General features: G+C 43.3%; 1 pseudogene; it reads right to left on the reverse strand.

The window, feature by feature from the left end:
* Positions 1 to 501: 501 nt before the first annotated feature.
* Positions 502 to 17,958, reverse strand: part of LOC149271082 (GDNF family receptor alpha-4-like) — a 37,374-nt pseudogene continuing 19,917 nt past the window's right edge.

The following is a 17,958-nucleotide window of genomic DNA, read 5'->3' on the forward strand; positions in this document are numbered from 1 at the left end:
TTAAAGATCTCACACATCTTATAGCTCGAGGGTGTTTTCTACGCTCAGTCACATAAAGGAGAGGCATTTTCAAGAAATATACTTAGTAATAGCAGCAAGCGGTAATCTACATAGTACGGATCTCACGTCGCTTCAAAAAATACCTGCCCATCAAAAGAAAGTAACCGAGCGCAGATACAAAATGTTCTGGGGATTATAGCTACGGAACATTAACTGTTTGTTGGTCTGAGAGGGTAAGTACTGGGGTAGCCTATTAGCTGTCCTGTGGTTGTTGAACGACATTCCTTCGCAGCCGTCAGTCTGTTTGTGGTCTTCTTCTTCCTTCGGCAGGGCTGGCCCCTCGGGTCTTTAGAGCCAAAGGGGTAGTTAGAGTCCAGCAGCCAAGTATAGACTTCAAATATGGCCACTCGATCCAGCTGGGATTAGTTCTGATTCTAACTCCATGAGAACTTTAAGGTTCTGGCTACCTGGACCCTCCTTGCAGGAAAAAGCCCGCTGACATCAGTAGATGGTCCAGCTGATGTTGGTGGACGTTTCCGCTGATGTTGGTGGACGTTCCCGCTGATGTTGGTGGGCGTTTCCGCTGATGGTGGTGGACGTTCCCGCTGATGTTGGTGGGCGTTTCCGCTGATGTTGGTGGACGTTTCCACTGATGGTGGTGGAGGTTTTCCGCTGATGTTGGTGGACGTTTCCACTGATGGTGGTGGAGGTTTTCCGCTGATGTTGGTGGACGTTCCCGCTGATGTTGGTGGACGTTCCCGCTGATGTTGGTGGACGTTCCCGCTGATGTTGGTGGACGTTTCCGCTGATGTTGGTGGACGTTCCCGCTGATGTTGGTGGACGTTCCCGCTGATGTTGGTGGACGTTCCCGCTGATGTTGGTGGACGTTTCCGCTGATGTTGGTGGATGTTTCCGCTGATGTTAGTGGACGTTGCTGCTGACGTCAGGGTGTGTCAGGACCCCCTCCCCAGACCTGGAGGATTCTGGTATCGACCCCGAGAACTGAGAAGTCCCCCTTTCAAATGCATGATTGGATTCTGCAGAATTCCCCTATAAGCATTTGCCTCTTTGCCTGTCCCCCCATCTATTTTCTATGCAGGAGATGTGTTCGGTGGAACGCTCCAGGGCAGTGCCCTCTTTAGACTCCCCTTGCCCACGTATGGAAAGTGTTCCCATTTATTTCATTTGGAGCAATTTCCTGCCACTGATTGGCTGTCGCCTATACTTACGGTAAGTACTTTTTCATTTTTAAAGAATGTATATAAAAGGAAAAGTAATAATATAGTACTTTAATAGGCATTCTTCTTTAGTGAGGCTGTCGGGACGGTAAACTGCCCCTTTAAAGGATCGCCCCAGCCGTAATTTAATGCTAAATTGTGTACGGACTCCAATGTTTTTTACTGCATGCAAATCGGTGCAGACATTCTTTAGTTATTGCAATTTGAAAACGAGACTTCTATCTCAGTTAACCCCTCCCCCAGGAGCTCTATGGAGAGGAGGGAGCATATGTCAGTACACTTCCTGCACATGCTCAATAGAACTCCCATTGAAACCAGTGGGAGTAGGAGCAGCCAATCACAAGCATGCCATCCGAACACTCATTTTTGTGCTAATAACCACACAGTTTACATGCATTGGAGTCCAAGAGGATCTGGGGAAAAAAATTCCCTTTTAACAGAAATTGATAAAACTTTAACATTTTAATTAACTGGCATTTACTAAATCAGATGTTTCATTACAGACAGTTGAATTAATTTTAGAAAAAATATTTTTATCACATTTAACACTAGAAGCGATCTCTAGTGTAAATGAATGGTATAGATGTGGGATTAGCTGTTCCGCCGCCAATTTCTCCCGAGGTATTTTCAATTAAGACATTTTGAAGAAGCATATGGTCTGAGAATTTAACTAAACATTCTTTTTATAGCATCTCCGAGTATCCTACTGTGGCCATTATTAGGCGGAAAAATTAATTTTAATATCTTAAAAACTGATAATCGCCCGGGGAACAATTTGTAAGCAGAATTACATTTTTTGCTCTTTTTCCTGATACTTTGAGAAATAAATGCATCTGCCGGATATACTTTAAGAGGTGCCGTCGCCTACAAAGCTTTTACTTTCAATTGGTCTATTAATTTGGTGACATCGGAGTTAAAAATAAGGGAATAACTTCTAAGGCCATGCAAAATTACTTCCCCTGACCCCCCCCTATTTTCTCACTCCTCCTCCTTGGAATTTCGGAACCAATCAGCTCTTCTTTCTCTCGCTCTGTATACTGTTTTATAACTTGTATTGATTTTTCTTTTTACATTGGACACTGAAATTCTTGCAAAGTATTGCAATTCTAGTCTTGTCACACCCCTTGAATATATAATTATTACATTTTATTTATATATATATATAAAAGATATATAAAAAGAATATATATGTATTGTAAGTAGTGCTGTGTAGATTGTTGGCTGTCACGTTCTGCCCAGGCTGCGGAGCTGCATATCTGTCTTGCTTCAGTTTCCCTGTTTTGCTTCGATCCATTCCTGGATTTCCTTTTGCTCTGTTCTGATCTTCCATTCCTTGCTTCTGCTTCAGCTCTTTGCTTCAGCTCTGTTTCCTTTATAAGGTGCGCCCCACCTGTGTGTTCTGTTTGTCTCAGTCTGCAGTCTATGGTATGTCTCAGTGCTATGTGTTTGGATTACATGTTTGGTTTGTTTCGTACCACTGTCAGCAGGGATTAGCGTTAGGACCCACCGTCATCGGAGTACTTTGGCGTAGTGGTGGGCTAAGCATACTATGGCCATATGATGTGACAGAATCTCCAATTGTTATCACATAGTCCTAGGCTAGTTCCTGTATTCATGTTTGTCTGTCTCTTATGTACCTTTCCCTTCTTCCTTGAATCATCTGAGGATTTCAGTTCCTCTCTCCTCTCCCCATGTCCCAGTTAAGTAGTCCTATCCTTGCTTAAAGGAGAAGCGTCCGAGGATCCTGGCGCCTCACTCCTTCCCCTGTGTTCCTTGCCTTGTTCCCTGTCCTTTGTTGTGCCCTGTATCATGTATATCTTGTCTAGTAATGTTTATTCTTTGTCTGGTTCACTGTTGTGCCCTGTATCATGTATGTCTTGTCTGGTTATGTTTCGTGCTTGGTCTCCCTGTCCCTTGCTTGTTATGTTTCTGCTATATCCTTTGCTTAGCTTCCATACTCCCAGCCTGCAGCATCCTGCACGTGATTCCAGTGATATCTTTCATGCCTGCTCCAGGGTGCCTGCAGGATATCACTTCGTTTCATTCTGGACTTCATCCGCTGCTATATCAGGGCGCTGGTGTTTGGCTGCACAACCCTAGGTGCTCAACACCTGGGTGAGTGTGGTCGCCCTGCAACCAGGCCCTGTCTAACAACACTACTGCACTGTGACTCCTGCACACAATCTTTGGGCGCGCTGGGTCCTTTCAGTCATCTGTTTGGACCCAGTCCGTGACAGTTGGCGCTATATAAATAATATAACCAGGCCAAAGCTATTGGACTTTTTATACAAATATTAACATCTACTAATAGAAAAATTGCTCTATGAGAGGAATGCTGTAAGGATGATGACAGCTTCTTAACAGCTGCCAACGGCAAACCTGTTCTGAAATGTATATGATTCTGTCTTAAAGGAGCACTCCAGGGTCCCATGTAGCCTTCTGAGCGATAAACGCATATAAGTTGTGAAAATACCAGGCTTACCGAACCCTTTTGGGGTCATCAGTCCCTGAGTCGTCACTGTTGCTGCTCCTCTTGCCTAGCTGGCTAGACCCCTGTTTCTCTGAAGGGGTCAGAGGCAGTGTGAGGCAGGCAGGTATAAATGCAAACGGCTATCTGGTGCAGCTTTAGGCTTCTTCCTAAGTGCCATTATGCACGTGCAGGCGTTATAGCATAGCCTTCATCAGTATATAGCTGAGCCTGTAAACCACATTACATAATAATCCAAACACTGACTATGGTACATCATAACTCCCATCTTTAAATACTAAGATAGACATTGAGGGTGGTACAGCATAACTCCCATTGTATTACATTATATACTGAGCCTGACAATGGCACACCACAACTCCCTTTATTATATAGTGAGCCAGACACAGATGATGGTACAGCTTGACTCCTGTCATGATATACTGTGCAGTGCACCTGCCTAGGCGAGTTCGCAAAATCCGCCTGCTCCCCTAAGCAGCGCTAATACATTAATATATATATATTATTCCAATCAACATATAAGACACAGTCTATTCAGTGTTACTACCTGGCGGGTAATCCCTGATAAAGCCTTGTTGGTGAAACATGTCCAATGCTGACACTGTGTGGAGGTATGGGAATTTAGAATGTAGTCAGTTGGATGCTAAGTAGATTTACATAAACAGATGGCTTCGGTTATTGACTACTAAGCCAGGAGGACAATGAAATTTATTTCTGTTGAAGCCTATTGGAATTAATGTTAATTTATGATCTGAGCTTCCTTATATTTTTAAATCTATCTCTTTTAGAGACATTTTTTTTGTTTTGTGTTTAATATAAGTGATTTACATTTTTTAAATCAAATTGTTATTCAAATCAGACAGAGCTAATGGTCTACACTGTTAGTCCAATCAGGCATTGCTAATCGATAAGACTGTTACGCCAGTCAGGCAGAGATAATGGAATACACTGTTATTCGAATGAGAGACAGATATCTGATTCCAATGTTACTCCAATCAGGCAAAGCTAATGGATTACAATGTTACTGCAATCAGACAAAACTAATTGATTACACTAGTCACTTGATGCAGAGGGTTCTAGTGGATTACTGTGTTACTCTACTCCAGCAGATCTAGTTGATTACCTCATATCAGAATTAATGTGTGACTCTCATGGGCTGCACTCTAACAAAGAAGTTTTGGAATGGATTATATTGTCATTTAAAGGGGCAGAACTAATGAATTTACATTGTAACTTTAGTCTGGCATAACTAATTCATTATATGGTTCCTGAAAACCTAAACTGAAGATCAGATAACTATAGATTGACACTTCAGCCAGACAGAAATAATTAATTACCTTGCTACTTAAAATCAGGAGAACAAATCGATTACCTAAAACTTCAAGCAAAAACAGTAGATTATCTTGTAACTTCAATCAGGCAGAGCCAATGGATTGGAGTAGTAACTCCAGTCAGGCAAGACTAACAGACAGCGGTGTAATTTTAATCAGGCAGAACTAATGGATTACCTTGTGACTAGTCGAACTAATAGGTTAGGTTGTTTCTCCACTCAAGCGGAGCTAATGGATTGCATCGTATCACCAGTCATGTCTGTATTACGTTGTAGGTTTAGACAGGAAGTATTAATTCTATACATTGTAACCTACGTCAGGCAGAACTAATAGATTACACTGAAAAGCCGCATCTGAATACCGGGTTATGTTGTAATCGAGCGTTGGTGGAGACGCCTCCATGTGCCTGATTTACCAAGCAGATTCTGAGTGTCATTTTCTTTTTGGGTTGAGAAAACACAATTTTTTTTTCACGGTCAATATTGGTAATTCTAATCCTTGCTCGACACGTAGATATATTTTAACTGACTAATTGGTTCCCTTCTATAAGTCTCTACATCTCCCATACTGCAGGGCAGCATTTTATCTGGTCAGCGATATGTAAAAAGGATATGTGTCCTGTAAAACATGGCCGATGTGGTCACCCGAGTGATGTAGGCAACCAGCATTGGTGTCGAGAGATGACGAGGGAATTTACCTATCTCATAGCTAGAAAGAAAAGCGGAAACGGGAATAAAAATGTAAAAGGCAATCCTTGTTTTTTGACCTCAATTACCAGTCACCTTCCCGTGCCCAGTAACACTAGAAAGGCGTGCGGCTTCCGCCTGCGTGTATCCTGCTGAGACAAAGAAATATAACATATGAGGCAGGCAGTGTGCCGAGAATAACAAAATGCCGCTTGCGCTCGGTGGTTTTCTTCTGTTTCGTATACACGGATTTGCTTCCTTGAGACAAGGCTTTGAATACAGAGATGAGGCGATGCGCGCATGCAAAGCGAAGGCAGTGACAGTATGAGCAATGATATTAAACAACAAATACTTTATGGAACTCAGCCAGAGGCACCAACCCCTTAGAGGGATCCCAATGAAGCGAAGGGATGTATTAAGTTATACTGTGTCTCCGGCTTTTCTTTTAAGGCATCATCATTGTGTGTATTGGTAAGCTGCGCTCACTTGCAGACTCTCTCAAATATTCATACTGTGTTACCTTCCCGGGTTTTAGTTATTGAGAGAGAACAAAATCATTTTTCAGGCAAAGGAAATCAGATTTTTCGTTTCCCGCTATACTTTTTTTACTGACCTAGAGGTAATGGCTAATGTCAGAGATGTTTCTGATTAAAAGCTGACCATTACTAGTAAGCAGCGGCATAACTACCAGGGTGGCAGGGGTCACAATTACGACCGGATCCATCATTCCAGTCGACCCCTGCTGAGACCATACACCCTGGTTCCTGGCTATCATCATCAACCAAGAGTGGGCTGCCCTGGGGGCCCTGGACTGGTCCAAAATTGTTCACATGGGCATGGTCCAACCTGAACTGGGCTGGTCCGACCTGGACTGGGCTGGTCTTAGTGAACAAATTTGGTCCAGTGTGTGAGCAAGTATTTTTCTGCATGGATGTGTATGTGCAAGAGTGTGTGTTAGCATGAATGTGTATGGGTAAGTGTTTGTGTGTTAGCATGGATGTGTATGTGTAAATGGTAGAAGAGGGAGTTTGTTAGCATGAGTGTCTAAGTATATGTTAGTGTAAGCATGTGTGAATGTGTAAGTAAGTGTACACATGTGTTTCAGTGTGTATGTTGGAGGAGAAAAGGGCGCCACTTGGCTTTACTTGCCCCCGGCCAGAAGGTGCCTGCCCTTCCCTGAGCATCACAGTGTCTGAGTGGCAGGAAACTTCTTCTTAAGTGACAACTGAAGCTCAGGCAACAGCACACGGAGTGAGAGGGAGAGACTGCAGGGGAGAGACAGCACTCATCACCACCCCATGGGGAGAAAACGTTAAGATTTTATATATATGTGTTATGGTCCGGCTGCATTGATGCCACTTTTTTGCTCACTGCCAGAGTTACACAGCTGAAGGCTAATAAAAAGCCTGTCAGGTTTACTCACCTGTCTGGTAACTATCTCCTCCAGTCCACAGCCAGCCCCTTCAGGCTATTTAAACAGCAAAACTTCACGTCCTCCTGGCCCTTGTGTTATTTTGGCTGCTAGAGTGCTTATCCTGTGTTGCTGTGCCCCGCGCATGACCTGGCTATTCCTGACGACCCTCCCGGCTCCTGATCCCTGGCTTGCTTCCTGACTTAATTTTTCTCCGTTCTCCTGAGAACCGTTCTGGTTTCTGACCCCAACTTGTCTTTTGAATTACGTTTTTGGACTACGATTTTTCCTTGTTTGCATTGTTTTCAATAAAGGTGTTTTGCAGTATATTGTGTGTCTGTCTGGTTCCTGGTCCCTAACAATATGGCATGGTTGGGGCAATCAGGAATTTCCATATGGCACAGGCAGGCTGTTTGGGGGGCAACGGTGGCACAGGCAGGGTGTTTGGAGACACTGACAAGCTGTTTGGGTAAAAAGATGGCACAGACAAGCTGTTTGGGGGAACTGACAAGCTCCTTGCAAAGATGACACAGACAATCTGTTGCCAAAGATAGCACGGACAAGCTGTTTGGGGCACAGATAAGCTGCTTGGAGACAAAGATGGCACTGTGGGACATGTTGCTTGGGGTAGTTTGGGTCCCGGGGGCAATTTTTGTGCTGGGGCCCTATGGTTTCTAGTTATGCCAGTAACCAGCCAGTAGTTACTTTATTGAGATGATAAGTGAAACAACCTCCCAGCAGAAGTGGTAGAGGTAGACACAGTGAGGGAATTTAAACATGCCTGGGACAGGCATATGGTTCCTGAATCTAAGACCAATGACCGACCAGGAGGAGAAATGAGCAGACTAGTTGGGGTCGAATGGGGCCGATCTATGTTTCTGCATGTTATCCCCCAAATTCACTTCTCCCTGGACTGTAAATTTAGAATTTTCCATGCCTTGGCACATTAGAATGAATAAGAAATTCCAGCAACAAGCATTTGTTCCATATATAATTCTAGAATTTCCCGTTCATATTGTAGTATTGGAATAATCTCAGTGATAAACTGTTTTAGTAGACTTTTTTTAAATGTAATAAATCTACGGCTTTGATACATCGGAATAAACAATGAAGTCTTGCACTGGGCGGATGAGTCTATCATAATAAATGATTAAATGTAGCACTGCATGGCCCTGAAATATTGTACCAAAATATTAATTATTGCATTGTGTCGCCATGGTGCTACGGCGTTAAATAATTCTGAAATAGAACGCTTTCTAGTTTTAGTAAATAGTTAATACCAGGGCTCTGTGTCCTGAGCATTATGCAGACGTTTGTGTTAAGAAATAATTCTAACCCTGCTCAACGGGGTCACCTCACCTTATCCGGTGCTACTCGGACATGTAGTAGTAGCTCGCATCACTTTGAGTGAGGGTGTGTCAGGGTGAATGTGTGAATTGCCCCCCAGGCCGCCCTGAATCTACATTAAACGGCCGCGCGGCCGCCCATTTAAGCGGATGATTCGGCCACACCAGGACCGTCTTTAACGCCTGCAGCATCCGCGGTAGGCCAGCCGAACTGGCCGGCACACCGAAATGCCATTGCAGCCGATGTGGCTGTGACTCTTAAAGCGGCCAGCGTGTCTTACGGCCGCTGTAAGAGTCACAGCCACATCGACTGCAATGGTTAATCACTAAGCGGCAGCGTGCCTGCACAGGGCCGCCCAGTGTCCTGTGTGACTCCGCCCCCTTGAGCGCCACGTCACATCGTCAATGTGATGGGCCGCTCAAGGGGGCGGAGTCACACGGAACAGCTCCTCGTGACAGCTAGAAGAGCACGTTGGAGCACAGCAGCAGTGAAGGATGCGGCAAAAACGTAAGTATTAAAAAAAATAGTTGGGGTAATAGGCGGAAGGGGAGCCATATTCAAAGGGGGGGGCTGCATTAGGACAACAATTAAATGCAAAATGGGGTGGCTAGGGGGTATAAGTACACAACAGGGTGGTTGGAGCACCACATAAATCAATACACAAAGGTGGGGGTTGGGGGGGCTGGGTTCAAATTACATGGGTCAGTCATTAACAATGCAAAGGGGGGCATTAATACACAAGAGAGGGGGGCTAGCAGGGGACATCACATAAATTAATACACAAGGGTGTTGGGGCATAATGTACAAAGGGGGCTGCCTGGGGGCACAAATCCACATGGGGCAATACACAAGGGACATAATGTACAAAGGGGGCTGGCTGGGGGCACAAATCCACATGGGGCAATACACAAGGGTGTGGGGGGAAATACATTAAAACCAAAGGGGGGGGGCTGGCTGGGCATCAATACACAAGGAGGAAAACAAACAACAAACCAGTGTGGAAAGCATTTTGGATGTGGGTGTCAGTGTCGCAGAGCCTGTCCTGGTGTGTGTGTGTGTGTGTTTGGATATCGGTGTGGCAGAGCCTGTCCTGGTGTCTGTGTGTTTGGCTGTCTGTGTGGCAGAGCCTGTCCTGGTGTGTGTGTGTGTGTGTGTGTGTGTTTGGGTGTCGGTGTGGCAGAGCCTGTCCTGGTGTCTGTGTGTTTGGCTGTCTGTGAGGCAGAGCCTGTCCTGGTGTCTGTGTGTTTGGCTGTCTGTGTGGCAGAGCCTGTCCTGGTGTGTGTGTGTGTGTGTGTGTGTGTGTGTGTGTGTGTGTGTTTGGGTGTCGGTGTGGCAGGGCCTGTCCTGGTGTCTGTGTGTTTGGCTGTCTGTGTGGCAGGGCCTGTCATGGTGTGTGTGTTTGGGTGTCAGTGTGGCAGAGCCTGTCCTGGTGTGTGTGTCTGGGTGTCGGTGTGGCAGAGCCTGTCCTAGTGTGTGTGTTTGGGTGTCTGTGTTGCAGAGCTTGTACTGGTGTCAGGGCAGGCTGTTTGGGGACAAAATTGGCTCACCCTGGGCTGTTTGGGGATAAAGTTGGCTCACTCTGGACTGTAATTTGTTAATGTTATCTTGGTGCTGGTTGGGTTCTATGTGGGCAGTGTGGACACCAGGTGTCAGGAACCAATTTTTCACTGCCTGAACCATGGCTTTTTTATACCTGTGGCGTTTACATCTGCGACCACTAGTGGCCACCCTCCGCCCTCTGGAGCACTCAGAACTCAGGTGTGCCTTGTTACCTGGGTTGAGCCCTAGTCTACATCCAGCTGGGCCTTATCTGGATTACCCTGCCTTTACGAACCTGCCCTGCCCTTCAGTCAGGGCCTTTGTATTGAAGTCTATGGACCTTCCTGCTGTGGCTCTGCACCTGTACTGTTCCTGGTTCCCTGCTTTGTGTCCTGATCAAGTGGATTCCCTGCTTTGTGTCCTTCCAAGTGGACTCCCTGCTTTGTGTCCTTCCAAGTGGACTCCCTGCTTTGTGTCCTTCCAAGTGGACTCCCTGCTTTGTGTCCTTCCAAGCGGGCTGTGTGCCTTTTGTACCCTTCCAAGCGGGCTGTGTGCCTTTTGTACCCTTCCAAGCGGACTGTGTGCCTTTTGTACCCTTCCAAGCGGGCTGTGTGCCTTTCGTGCCCTTCCAAGCGGGCTCTCTGTCTGTCGTGCCCTTCCAAGCGGGCTCTCTGTCTGTCGTGCCCTTCCAAGCGGGCTCTCTCTCTGTCGTGCCCTTCCAAGCGGGCTCTCTGTCTGTCATGCCCTTCCAAGCAGGCTCTCTGTCTGTCGTGCCCTTCCAAGCGGGCTCCCTGCCAAAAGACTTATTACCTGTATTTTATTTTGCCATACGTCCGGTTACTTGCTTAGACTATATTACCCTTATTTGCTGGTCCTGTTATATACATGAAATACACTGCATTACCTGGATTTCTGTTTGTGGTGTCTTTGTTTGCATAATCATGCACCGTGGGTTACATACTGAACCCCAAGTATCCCCTGCGCATGGGCTCCTACCTGACCTGATCACCCGAGTCATGACACCAGGGCTGGCTTTGGGGGCGTGCATCCTGTGATCTATGGCTGTAATTTAGGGGTTTTTATCTATACCTTTAATGCTTAGTTGTTATGTGATTTCCAGTTGATCTGTACCTGCAAAGCTGGGTTTGTGTGTTATTCTGCTATGCTATGTTTGCATACATTATTTATATACCTGCAAATACAGAGTTTGTATTTCTTATTCAGTTGATCTATACATGCACGTGCTGTTTACATGTGTTGTTTGTTTGATCTATACCTGAACTACTGGGAGTAAGTAAAACAGAGGTGTGGCTTAGTGAATGAGGGACAAAGGGACTCTGGGGATAATTACAGGCAGGGGCCCAAGGAAATGCCTAGGGTCCAATTTTTCCATATTTAAATTTTATTTTCTTACAAAGATTAGCTGTTTTTTAATGTATTAAACATAATTTTTTTTACTCCCAGTCCCATCACATTACATCAATATGCGTTAGAAAATCAGGAAAAGATGGGCATGTATAGTGGGCTGATTCGGTGGCGCAACGGGCCACTTGACTAGACTTGCCACCCAGGCCTTAGGCTGCCAGCCCTCCCCTGAGCGCTGCTGTGTCTATCTGTGTTTGTGTGTGTTACTGTTTGTGTATGTTTGACTATGTGTGTTAGTTATGGTGGTGGTGGGGCGGTGATCAGTTGACTTTACATGCCTCGCAGACCAAAAGGTAAAAATGACAAGTTTTGTAAGAAAGCTAGAGGAATAGACTAACGTTTGTGACCTAACAGAAACTCAATATAAGACAACCCTATTGGTAAAAAAAGGTATTCATATCTTCTGCCAACTGCCCCTAATCCCAATACTTTTAACCTTCATAAACCTAATTTCAACACTTTCCAAGTAAGTAACCAGTACTTGTTAAACCAGTCCCCATAAATTGCTTCCAGCAACGTGCCATAACATTCTAAGAGCTGTGAAGTGGCCCTATCTGAATTTCTGCGGGTGGATAACCACCACGGGCTGTGAAACTCCAATAGAGAATACATACACTGGAGCCAAACGGAATTTAAACCCCTCGCTCACTCAAACAGAAACCTCAGCTAAAACAGACAGATGGATGTGGAATTCATTTTCATTTTTCAACTTCAGACTCCTGTTTGCAAATGAATTTCGGTGACAGCGGGATTAATGAAACAGATTTAGGAGTATTTTGGAGTTATCTGTATTCATAAGTGTTCCTTGTTTTCTCTCTATATATTAAATATTTGGATTGCCGTCTTTCTCGAAGTAGAATAACCATTTGTTTGGACGGCAATGATACGTCTGCAGAAAAATGAAAAGGGCTTAATAATAGCTACGTATGGATGCAATAGGTTTTAGTTTATTCCAAAAGAGCCAAATTCAGTGATAGGGCTATCAAAAACAACGTTTTTGGCCAAAGTGTGAGACCTCTGGCTGATGGCCCAGTTTGCAGTTCCATGTTCCAGAAGACACGCGAGAAAATACTGCTGGCTCTTTGGATGTCAACCTCATCAGCTTGGGACCAAACACAAGAAGGACATCAATAATCGTCTTGATGCTATGTATCTGTGTTATGTTCTAGAGCGCGATGGGTTATCTGGATCCAACGGTCTGGAGCCAACTCCTTCATACTCTGATTTAATGATATCTGGTGCTTTTCTCAGTGCTATATCATAACAGCGGATACCGCTGCTTGAAAACAGTTGACTTATTCTGGAATTACCTTTACCTCCTGAAAAGTAATGATGAGCATAAGTATTTGGTAATTCAAGGAGTCGTCTACTGCCAGCACTGGTGGCCACACTTATAGAATAACTGAACGTTCTTGATCATTTCCTGAATAATTATATATTGGTTTGTTTTCTAGGATTTAAGAATGAGCGGATCATTCATCATTCATGATCCTTCTCATGGTCGTAGCGATGGAGAGTGTCCAGGATGTCCTAGCGCTGATCCAACCATAAGCTCAAGAAATGACCGGAATCCCAAGCGAGTGTTATAAATTCGCCCTTTCATGTCAGATACACTTGCATTTTCTCCACCATTCCCTCGCTTAGCTGCTTCAAAGCATTTGATTTGAGAATAAAAAAACGTTTGGGAGGGTTCGCCCCGTCTTGCTTTCAGAGCTCCACACTCCTCCACCTGGGTTTAAAGCCTCTTTTTTTTTTAATATATAAATATGCCAAAAGAACAAAGCTGGCTCTCATCCTATTTAACATGCGATTTTATTGTGCGCATTATAATTTGGCACAGCTGTCAGTCACTGACCCTGCATCGCTATGTAAATTAGGATTAAGCGTGAGACCCGCTCTGTCTATCAAAGGGAAACAGGTTACCTCTAATCCACGGCTACGTTTATGAAGAACACGGCTAACGGAATATTCAGTAACGTGAAGTACCGGCTCACACGTTTCAGCTAAGCCTCGTCACAAATATATCTCGTGGACTTTAACTCTTTATATCTTTTTTCTTATACTCAGAGAAACAAGGGATGCCTGTGAAGGGCAAACATGTTCGCGTTTCTTCACATACCCTATGTACATAGGTACGTATCTACAGTCATACCCTGGAACTCTTAGATATTTGCCCCTGAGTCTCCCTGGGTTTTTACTCCAATATCTGGGTGAACCGAAACATTCCCAAGGTCAGAAATATCAAAAATTAGTATTTTGTACATTTATGTTTCCATAAATATAATTAGGACATTTCCAAAACCAAATAAGACCAGGGTGAGATATAAAGTAATGGATTGGTTATAAAGTAAGAGATTTAAGAGGAATTAGGTAAAATATATTCATTGTGATATTAAGCATGGTGGCCAATAAAGGTTTATTATGTCATCAAGTGTCGCTATGTTGGGTTTTCAGCAAGAACATTTTTTTCTGATTTAAATATATGGCTTCCCTGACAGTTACCGTAGGCGTGATAATTTACAACATCCATCCACATATTAAACCCTAAACCAGTGAGTTATAGGGGTGCAGTCAGTTTTGGAGACTTTTGTCAATTTATTTTGACCCTTAATTCAAAAACTAAGTTTAAAAAGAGAGATATTTCTGGTTCATACGAATCTACTCATCAGCGAAGACCCAATGCCTAAACAATTCACCCTTAAGTGGAAATTATGAATTTGCGGCTGTAGGAATATAAGTTGGTATGTTGTTTAATTAATTTTAATGAATGACATTATTTAACTAAAATAACCACTTTCTTCTGTTATTCTACTTCAAGTATATTTCAGTTAACACACTTATTGGGCAGGGCAAGGGGAGGTGGACCAAGGTCCAAGGAGAGTGTATAAGTGTTTGTGTGTGTCAGCATGAATGTGTATCTATAGATTTGTGTGAGCATGAATTTGTATGAGTAAATGTGTGAGCATGGATGTGTAAGTGTATGCGAGTGAGCATGTATGTGTAAGTGTATGTGTATGAGCATGGATGTGTAAGTGTGTGTGAGCATTGATGTCTATGTGTGTGTGAGCATGGATGTGTAAGTGTGTGAGCATCGATATGTATGTGTAAGTGTGTGAGCATGAATGAGAGTGTGTGTGTAAAAATGTGTGCCCCTGCGAATGTGACTTACAATGCAGGGCACAGGATTAGGTTGGTAGATCTTTGCAAACCAAGAGGGGCCTGACTTCCCGTCTCAACTGGACTACAATTTAAATCTGCTTAATATCATTCTGGGAATGGCTACGCGGGGGAATATATCATATTGCCATTCCATGATTATGTCTGTACCAAAGTCTCCTGGATAGTCGAGGGTTATTTTCTGTCTCCGGGCAGCTGCGGAAGAGCAGACAGGGGCATAGAAGATGTAGAAGGGAGGGAGACATTGACAGAGAGAATGAGTAAGAGTGTGAGATAGCAAATTTAATCAAAAAATTAATTTGTACGAATCTGATTGCACATGTCTATATATCTATTTATTTATATATATATATATATTAAGCATAGATAAATAAAAAAAATTGACAACCAGACAAAAACATTGTGTAATAGAATTTAATGTTACAGTCCAAAATAAAATTATACTGCATATGGATTCATTTTTTTTTTTATGTATATTTAACGTAAAGGAAGAAAAAAAAAGTACAACCAAATTACTGTCAGAAGAAAAAAAAATATTATTATTTTTTTTAAATATGATTCAAAGTAAAGGAGCTTTATATATATCCAAAGGATTGGCGCTATTAGCTTGCAGTAATTGTCTGAGAGGACCATCTGGGGGGGGGGGGTCCGCTCACGCTCTGACGCGAAAGGTACACAAACACTTCTGATGTTCTGAAAACGATCACGAAATAAAACCTCGGGAGATTCTTCTGCCGGTCTTTCCTCGTTCTTCTTGTAGAATGGCGGATGAAGCAATTATATGATATTTACATAATCCCCCGCCCCTCCGCCCACAAATGTAGAAAATAGGTTCGGATAATGCAAACAGGTTTGTTACATTGTGTATGCATTTCTCACATACAATTGAGTTTAAGAACATCATATCACAAGGTGGAAATCCACTTTCTTTAGATTAAACCATATCAATAATTCATATCATTGTCCTCCGCGGAATCCCATTACAAACCTGTCTTTTGTCTGTCTCCAGAGCTCCGTAGGATTTGCCTCGACGCGGCTAGCAAAAAAACCCCCATAAAATAAAAATAGAATGCCAATCTTCCAGACAACTATATAACTTCACGCAAAGTCGTGTGGCTTTGTCTTGAAACGCGTCCAGAAGCCACTGTCACGATTTGAAGATACATTTTTGATTAAAAAAACAAAACAATCCAAAGGACAGAAATCTAAATGAAGACTGTTAGGGTTACCATGAATTAACATAAAAACAAACAAATTTGTTAGATAAAAAGATAAAAGTCTGATCTCCTTCCTTTTTTTTTGTTTTGAGGGAAAAAAACACGGGACACTTGGTTGTGTTCACATGACAGTCTGTAGAAGTGTAACAATGATCAAGGGCCATCCCAGACTGGCCAAACCCATGGAGCGGAAAGGAGCCATAGAATTCAAGACCTCGGACTTGATCTGATTGGATCCTGGTAAAAAAGGTTCCTGTCTTGTGACCTAAAGTTAGAAACAAAATGGGATTTATGTGATTTTTTTTTAGCCTAACCTTTCCAGATTAAAGAGATGCAGCTCATCCGTACGGCATACGTCCTAGATTAATAATATTCAGTTGGTGCAGAGCCTCATCACACACCCAGGCACTCATCCTTACACACATGCACACAAACACTCAACACTAACACACATACACACACCTAGACATACAATAATGTGCTCAGATACTACCCACTAACAGACACATCCAAATACTAACACAACCAGACACAGTAACACATGCATACACACACAACCAGACACTCACACTAACACAACTAGACACTCCACACTAACACACATGCACACATTCTCACATGCACCCAGACACAAACACTAGTATACTCTGACACTCACACGAACACACACATATGCAGACACTCACATTAGCACAATCAGACATTTAACACTAACAAACACTAACACACACACACATCCAGACACTAAGACAACCAGACACGCACACTAACAAAGCTAAATACACTAACACACACGCACACAGACTCTCACACACATTAACATACCCAGACACAAAAATACACTTACCCAGACACACACATTAACATAACAACACAAAAAACATACCCAGACACATACTAACACTACCAGACACACACACTAACATACCCAGACACACACACCCTAACATACCCCCCAACACACATGCTAACATATCCAGACCACTCTGCTAATATAACCAGAAAAGCACATACTCAGACAGTCACACATATACTCAGACAGACACATACGCAACTCACTTACCCTGTCTTCAATGCACCTTGTTTTCAATGATAAGCTACACCTGTGGGGTCACGCAATGCAACGTTACATGACCCCACCTCCTTCTTTAAATTAGGGGCATAAAGAGATAAATCCGGGATTTACCCATATTTTTTTTGCCAGTTTTCCCAGGGGGAATCAGCCCATTAGTGGAAGCGTTCAAATCTGAAAGCACTCAGTAGGATGTTGGTGGTCTATTGATTTGGTCTTTTAGAAGAGAATACTGGATACAACAGTTAAAACAGAGGACCATGAATGGAATTCACCCTTCAGTCCTTCATAAATCCATTGAAACATATAACTGAATGGTAGAATTTAACCCATCCAGGCTGCTTATTTTTACATCTGTAAAAATCTCAATACTTAACTGTTCAAGCAATCTGAACACAACTAAATGTCCTTCAAAACGTTCAGCCTTCCCTGAGTTGACACTCTACAAATTGACACCCCACCACTATCTCATTGGCCACCTCTTAGTGACTTAGAACCAACAAAAGAGCTTCTAGTAGTCCCTTGGGGTTTTAATTTCCACTGCCACACTGCCCATTACCTTTCAACAACTAACAAGGGGCAAGGCTGCCCCTTGGACAAGTCTCTCTGTGAGCTACACTTAATGCATTGAGAATAGATACCATGGTCCTCATAAAAATGGAATAGAAGGAATCTATATTTAATATGTAATTTAATTCCATACTACTTCACGTCTTTTAATACCTTTGTCTGTCTTGCGTTGAATTTTATTTCCTCTTCCCGACACGGACCCCTACAATTAGCCGTACATTCACACTCTACCCACATGGGACATCTGGTGGCTTCTGAGTCCAGGATCTACCTACCTTTGTTGGCTGCACCTGGATAGGAATGATCTCTTCAATTGCAGGAGTAGAACAATTTAAGCTTATTTCTTCCTTGTGTGATGGCGTGGTAGAAACAACAGATGGATTCATCGCCGGATTCAAATTTGTCCCATTTCCAAAAGCATGAATGGCGTTTTCTAAAGCAGAAAAAGAGTCGGAAC

The sequence above is a fragment of the Sceloporus occidentalis genome, unplaced genomic scaffold, assembly GCF_023333645.1.
Source record: "Sceloporus occidentalis isolate IW3139 unplaced genomic scaffold, rSceOcc1.0.p SCAF_571, whole genome shotgun sequence".
In the NCBI taxonomy this organism is placed as follows: Eukaryota; Metazoa; Chordata; class Lepidosauria; order Squamata; family Phrynosomatidae; genus Sceloporus; species Sceloporus occidentalis.